Here is a 7,632-nt window from a genome sequence, read left to right as displayed (position 1 = left end):
GAAGAAAGGTCGTATGTTAGTAGCTGAGTGCGAGAGGGAATTTGTATGACTTAGTAAGTATGCCCGGGAATGTATACCGATAGAGGTTGCTATGTGCACTCTATTTGAAGACGGCCTAAATGAAGATATCAAGCTGTTAGTTAGGATTCTCGAGTTGAAAGAACTTGTAGTTCTGATGGACAGAGCACACAAGGCTAAGGAACTTTTCAAAGCAAAGAGAAAAGTCGATTCTGAGGCTCGTGATTCGAGAGAGAGGCCTATGGGAAAGTCATACTCGTCACCATCGAAGAAGTCAAAAGAATTTCACAGTCGCTCGTTAGCTTCAGTGGGTTATTCTAAGAAAGATAAAGGAAAGAAGCATTCGAGCTTGAAACCTCAAGCTACGTTTGTAGCGAGCATGGGCAGTGTAAAAAACAACAAGCCTAAATGTCAACAATGTAATAAATGACACTTCAGTGAATGTAGATTGAAAGACGGGTCATGTTTTAAATGTGGTTGTTATAAGGATTATCTCATAGGTTTAGACTACTCGACCGATAATATAGCTGCGAGGGGAAGACCACCTCAAAACACTGGAGATATGGGTAATAGCCATAATGGGACGAAATATTCTATTGTGAGATCTGAGGCATGAGCACCATCAAGAGCTTATCCGATCTGTACTCGAGAGGAAGCTTCAGCGTCTAATGTGATCATCGGTACATTCTCTATCTTTGATACTAATGTTAATGCTTTGATTGACCCGGGTTCAATACAATCATATGTATGCACAACTTTGATGTCAAATAAGAAAATACATTTTGAGTCTATTGATTTTGTGGTTAAAGTAACGAACCCTTTAGGTCAGTATGTGTTAGTTGATGAAGTTTGTAAAAATTGTCGTTTGATTATACGGGGTTGCAAATTTCTGGCTGATTTGATGTTACTACCCTTTGATGAATTTGATGTGATTCTGGGTATGGACTGTTAACTCTGCATGATGTTGTTGTGAACTGTAGATGAAAGCATATTATGTTAAAGTGTAAAAACGGTGCAAAGCATATTATGTTGTGTCCTCTGTATGTTTTAAAGGCATCAAAGTCAGGAATTTACACAGCCTAACACACAACCTAACACACGAGCATGTGAGTCCATCTTGAGAGTTACATAGCCTAGCACACAAGCGTGTGGCTTGGCCGTGTGACCCAAGTTAGAGAGGTACACGGGCACAGACATGGGTTGGGACACGGCTATGCGTCCCTACTTCGAATTTCAACTTGGCCTGAGACATGGGTGTGTGTCTCAGTCATGTGAGGCACAAGGCCTGGCCACACGATCATGTGACATCTTAAGGGTGAATTTTTCTAGCTTTTTTGTTAAGGTTTCATACGTTCTCAATTTAGTCCCAAATCATTTTTAAAGTGTTTTTAAGGCTTCAAGGGCTCAAATAAGGGACGATATGCATGATTTTGAATGAATTAAGCTATGGTTTATCTAATGTTTGGAAATGAATGTTTTAAGTTATGATTTTACCGTAATGCTTCGTAACCTTATTCCATTGACAAATACGGGTTAGGGGTGTTACAGATAAACCACTACTTCGAGCTTCCTGTAAATCTTCTGAACGAGATCAAAATTTCTCAGAATACAAATTCTGTCTTTGAAATACAAACTATCATCGGAACCAACATGAAAATCTAAATTAGGTGTTTTCTCAATCTGATTCCATTTAGTAGTCAAAACATCATCACGTTTCTAAGCTTCACAAATTTGTTGTAGAAACATTGGTCTAGTTTATAATTAAGCTAAAATTGAACCATCATCAATCAATATCAATCGTGTGCTCAAAGCTCGTAAACAAATCAAAGATTTCCTACTTAAAGCATCAACAACCACATTAGTCTTTCTCAATGATAATCAATTATCAAATTCTAGACTTTCAAAAACTCAAGCCACCTATGCTGTCTCAAATTTAAATATATCCACGTCATCAAATACTTCAGCCTTTTATAATCCGTGAAGATGTGACATTTTTCTCCATACAAATGGTGTCGCCAAATATTTAAAGCAAATTTGATAGCTGGAAGCTCTAAATCGTGGGTCGGATAATTCTTTTAGTGCAGTTTCAACTGTCGAGAAGCATACGCTATCACTTTTCCCTCTTGCATCAAAACATAGCCTAAACCATTCAATGAAGCATCACTATAAATCACAAATTCTTTACCCAACTCTGGCTGAACTAATATAGGTGCCTCGGTTAACAAAGCTTTCAACTGATTAAAACTTTGCTGACATTTGTCCAACCACTCAAACTTAATATCTTTTTTGCAACAGCCTTGTCAACAGCGTAGCAATCATTGAGAATCCCTTGACAAATCTTCTGTAATATTCAGCTAAACCTAGAAAACTTTTGACTTTAGATACATTTCTTAGAGGTTTTCAGTCTACCACAGCTGAGATTTTACTCGGATCAACACTAATAGCATTTGATGATACCACATGTCCCAAAAATTTGACTTCTCAAAGCCAAAATTCATATTTGCTAAACTTTGCGAACAATTTTTTTCGCGTAAAGTTTGCAAAACAATTCTCAAATGTAGGGCATGCTTTATCTTATCTCGTGAATAGACCAAAATATATTCAATGAATACAACCACAAAGTTATGATTTTATAGTAATGCTCTGTAACCCTATTCTGAAAACGGATACGAGTTAGGGGTGTTAACTTTTATGGTATCAGAGCTACGATTTAGTTGGTTCTCAAATTGAACGTGGCATGTATATAGTTTAAAAATACATGCACTTGACTAACCGATGATAGTGTGATAGCTTTTGATTATTTTATTTGAAATGTTCTTATATAGATAAAAGATGTCGTCAGGATCCAATTAAGTAGGTTCTGATGAGGTAAAAAGTTTTATTCTGCCTACTGATGAGGAAAGTACGCATAATGAACTTGGACTGCAAGGATCTAGAGAAGTAGCACTTGATGCATTTCTTCGTATGATGCATGACATGTATGATGTGTACTTAAAGGTAAACTCCACAATCCCATGATCTCAATCTCCTCACCCCCAAGGTTTGAGTAAGCAAAGTGTTCATAGGGTGACCATTGATAAAGTTAGAAAGTGTGGAGTCGTTGAATTTTGTGCTAATGTGAGTGACAACCCGACCAAGGCTGAGTATTGGTTAGAACATACTCAAAGGGTACTTGACGAAATATTGTGTTCCCCTGAAGATTGTTTATGGTGTATCGTATTGTTGTTAAAAGAGGAAGCATTTCAATGGTGGTCCACATTAACGACAGTTGTACAGAAAGAAAGAATCAACTAGGATTTCTTTAAGTTTGAATTTCGAAATAAGTATATTAGGAAGCACTATTTGGAACAGAAGAAGAAAGAGTTTCTCGAGTTAAAGCAAAGAAGTGGAACAGTAGCAAAATATGAAAGACAGTTCGTTCAGCTGAGCAAATATGCTCGTGAGATAGTGCCTATTGAGGAAGATATGTGTGTACATTTAGAGGATGGATTGAAAGACGATATCAGAATGTTAGTGGGAGCTTGTGAAATTTTTGAATTTGTGGTTTTGTCTGATCAAGCCCTAAAAATAGAGGAAATCTACAAAAGTAAAAGATGAAATGAAGAAAAAAGACATGTATTCAATAAACGTGATGGATCTAAATATTTTTTGAGCTCTCCACAGAAGGACATGAATGAATCTATTAATAAGTTTCCCACTCCATAAGGGTTTTTTGGAAGGGATCAGCTGAGACAAAGTAGCAAGAAAACTCGCTCCTTCAGTAGCTAGTGTGGGAAATTTGAAGAATACAAATAGAACAGACTGCAAGCAATGTGGACAGTTTCATCTTGGTGTTTGCAGAATTAATGATGGGACGTGCTTTAATTGTGGATGTCCAAACCATTTTAAAAGAGAGTGTCCAAGTCGAAAAGATCCTATTAAAGAGCATAATAAGAAATTGGTGACCACTTCTAACAGAGGTAGAAGACTTGGAAATAGCACAACAACTGAAGTCAACAGAGGCGAGGTTAAAGAGTCAGTGGCGAAATCTAAAATAAGGCTCCTGTTAGAATATATGCCATTCGTGCGTAAGAGGAAGCCTCAGCTCCTGACATTATTGCGGGTACTTTCTCTATCTTTAATGTTAGTGTGTATGCATTAATTGACCCAAGGTTGATGCATTCATATATATGCACTACGTTAGTGACAGAAAAGAACTTACCCATAGAGTGAACTAATTGTGTTGTTAAAGTCACGAATCCCTTAGGCCATAGTGTTATAGTCGATATGGTTTGCAAGCAATGCCCACTAAAAATTTAGGGTTGTAAATTTCCTGCTGATTTAATGTTGTTGCCTTTCAATGAGTTTGATGTCATTTTGGGTATGGATTGGTTAAACATTCATGACCTTGTGGCTTGTTGTCGTTAGAAAAGAGTTTAGTTGAAAGGTTCTAATGGTGAAGTAATCTTTATTGAAACTGGCAGGTCAGACGATGTTTCAAATCTAATTTCGACAGTCACATAAGTTAATGCGAAAATGCTGTGAAACATTTTTGGCTTACATTTTAGATTCCAAAGTATCAGAAAAGAAAGTGGATCAAGTGTCGATAATTTGTGAATTCCTAGATGTTTTCCTTGAAGAATTACCAGGTTTACTACCGGAGCGAGAGGTTGATTTTGTCATTGATTTAATTCCCAGTACTGCTTCGATTTCAATTGCGTCGTATAGAATGGCTCCAGTTGAACTTAAAGAACTTAAAGCGCAATTGCAAGAATTGATAGACAGGTTTTATTAGACCGAGTGTATCGCCCTGGGGTGCATCTGTGTTGTTTGTTAAAAAGAAAGATGGGTCGCTGAGATTGTGCATTGATTATCGGTAATTTATCAAAACGACTATAAAGAATAAATATTTGTTACCTCGTTTTGATAATCTTTTTGATCAACTAAAAGGAGCTTCGGTATTTTCAAAGATTAACCTTCGATCGAGATATTGTAATGGCCTAAATTTAAGGTTATCAGAACAGTGGTTTCGTAACCACAAATTCGATTTAAAGAGAAATTAATTTTATTATTTTTGCATGAATATTAATATGATAGGAAAATCGTATGAAAATATCGATAGAAAAATTTTACCAATTTAGTGGTTAGTTAGAACAAGAAATTATTGATGAAATTGGGTAAAAACAACGTATTGAGACCTCGATCTCGTAAAATCAAGTCGGAAGTATTTTTATAAACATTTATGAAGTGTTAGTAATATGGTATTAAAATTTCGTTAGAAAATTTCTACGTTTGGGTAGTTAATTAAGTGAAAAGGACTGAATTGAAAAGGCTGTAAAAGTTACTAGAAGGAATAAACAGCTCAATTGTTAAATGAGGAGGGACATAAATTGCAAATAAGCCTAAAAGAATATATTTTGGGCGGCATAAGCTGAGAAAAATCAGGAGAATTAGTGAAATAAGGGAAAAATGGGACTAACTTGTAATATCTAGAATTCTCTTCATATTTTCTTCATTTTCATCAGCCAAAAATGTCCTAAGGGTTTATTCAAGCTGATATTTCATAATTTTTGCACCAAGTGAGTTAATCCTTGCCTTTTTCTTGTAATTTTTGTGTTTCTAAGACTTTTACAACTAGGTCCTATTACTAAATTCATTAGTTTTTGATTTCATGGATGAAATTGAAAGTCACCATGGTTGAGTTCTGTAAGTTTATGATGAAATAGCATGAAAATTGAAGCTTTAATTTGTTTATGAGATGATTTTATTAGGTAATTTCAATAGAATTGATTTGTTGGACCTAATTGTGAAAAAGTTCGGAATCAAAGTCTAGTGCTAAAATTCTGATTTCCAAAGGTTGTAAAGTAGTTTAAAGTGATATAATAAAGTGTTAATCGAGAAAAATCATCTCAATTGAGAGTTTAATTGAGCAATGACGAAATTATCATTTATTGAAAGCTTAGGGGAAAAATGGTAATTAACATCATGCACTAAAACAGTTTTGGACAACAGCAGTAGGTTAATTTTAAAAATCATCATAAATTGTGGAAATTGAATTAGAGGATGAATAAAATATAAAATTAAATCTTATTGAGTCTAGTTTCTTATAGAAGAAACAATGTAAGCAATGAAATTATAAATCATGATCTATAATAGGTTTTGTGAGACAAGGTCAGAATGATTTTGGGTTCCCCAGTTCTGACTTTGGAAAATCATCAAAAATGGGAGAAATATAATTAGGGGCTAAAATTTATATGTTTAAAATCCTTAATGGGTCTATTTTTTGAAAAAACAAACGAGAACATCATCTGAATCCTGTATGAGGAGATAATTAATTTTTAGTGAAGAAGGGTCAAAACTATCAGGTAGAAAAATAGGGATGATTTTAAAGAATAAACTGTACTTATTGGCTGAACAAAAAATTATAAAAAATTTTATGTTAAGAATATATGTGAGTCTAGTTTCGGGGAAAATTAGCTGATCTTAATTTGGATTTACGTAGCTGAAGATATAAATAATTTAGTGACTATGACTCAAAGAGATAGCTCTGAATGAACTATAAATAATAATTGGATTATAGATAATGTTACATATGAACATGACATGTATTAAATTAATGATTAAATTTATTTATTTAAATCCAAAAAATTCAATTACGAATCTAGATCGAGGAAAAGAAAAAGTTCAAGATTAGTAGATTTTTGCATACGAACAAGTATTGAGGTAAGTTCGTGTAACTTGAATTATATTCTTAAATGCTTGAAATGTTTGTTATTGATGGGAATATGATTTGAATGTTAATTGTATGAAAATTGATGAACCATTGATATATTTGATAAAAAAGGGGAAGAAATCAAGGTTGAATGAAGGAAAATTTGATGGATCTCTAAAAAGGAATTAACGGTAAAAAGGATCTAGCCCAGACGGGTGATTCTATTCTGATATAGCCCTCCTGAAGAATATGTGGAAAATGGATTTAGCCTAGACGGGTAATCCAAATTAGGGTCTGAATTTAGCCTGGACTGGTAATTCAAATCTAAGCTCATTAGAGTAATTGTTATTGCAGGGGATTTAGCCTGGACTGGTAATCCCGACAATACTCTATGAGTTTATATTACAAGGGATTTAGCCTGGACTGGTAATCCCGCTGTAAGGAAGAGGTTCGCGAGAGTGTGCTCTCTGAAATGGAAATGTGCGCACATGAATATGAATTGACGGACCCGGATTTGTACACTTAGGTGTACCCTTGAAAATCCATCGAAATTCCAAGTAGTTCAACGGGATAAATATGGAAAAATAACAAAGGAATGGAAATCATGGAATTGATGAGCTCATCAACATGGTATATATATTATTGATACATGGAAATTATTGAACTAACTTGAATGTTGAGTTTGTGCATGTTAAGGGAATAATGAATTGAATGGATGTATGAATGTTTATTACATTGTATTGAAAATATTGGGTAAGTATAATTCTTGTTGCATGTCTTACTAAGCACAAAGTGCTTACCCTATTTCCTTTTCCCCTGTGTTGTAGTGTTAAGAGCTTAGAGGTTGGATTTGGTCGGATACGCATCACACTATCAACCTCAAGATCTCAGTATATAAAAAATAAACTTTATTTTGGAAATCA

Source organism: Gossypium hirsutum, chromosome D04 (genome assembly GCF_007990345.1).
Source record: "Gossypium hirsutum isolate 1008001.06 chromosome D04, Gossypium_hirsutum_v2.1, whole genome shotgun sequence".
NCBI lineage: Eukaryota > Viridiplantae > Streptophyta > Magnoliopsida > Malvales > Malvaceae > Gossypium > Gossypium hirsutum.
The sequence above is the reverse complement of the archived record's forward strand: the minus strand, read 5'-3'. Positions refer to the sequence as shown.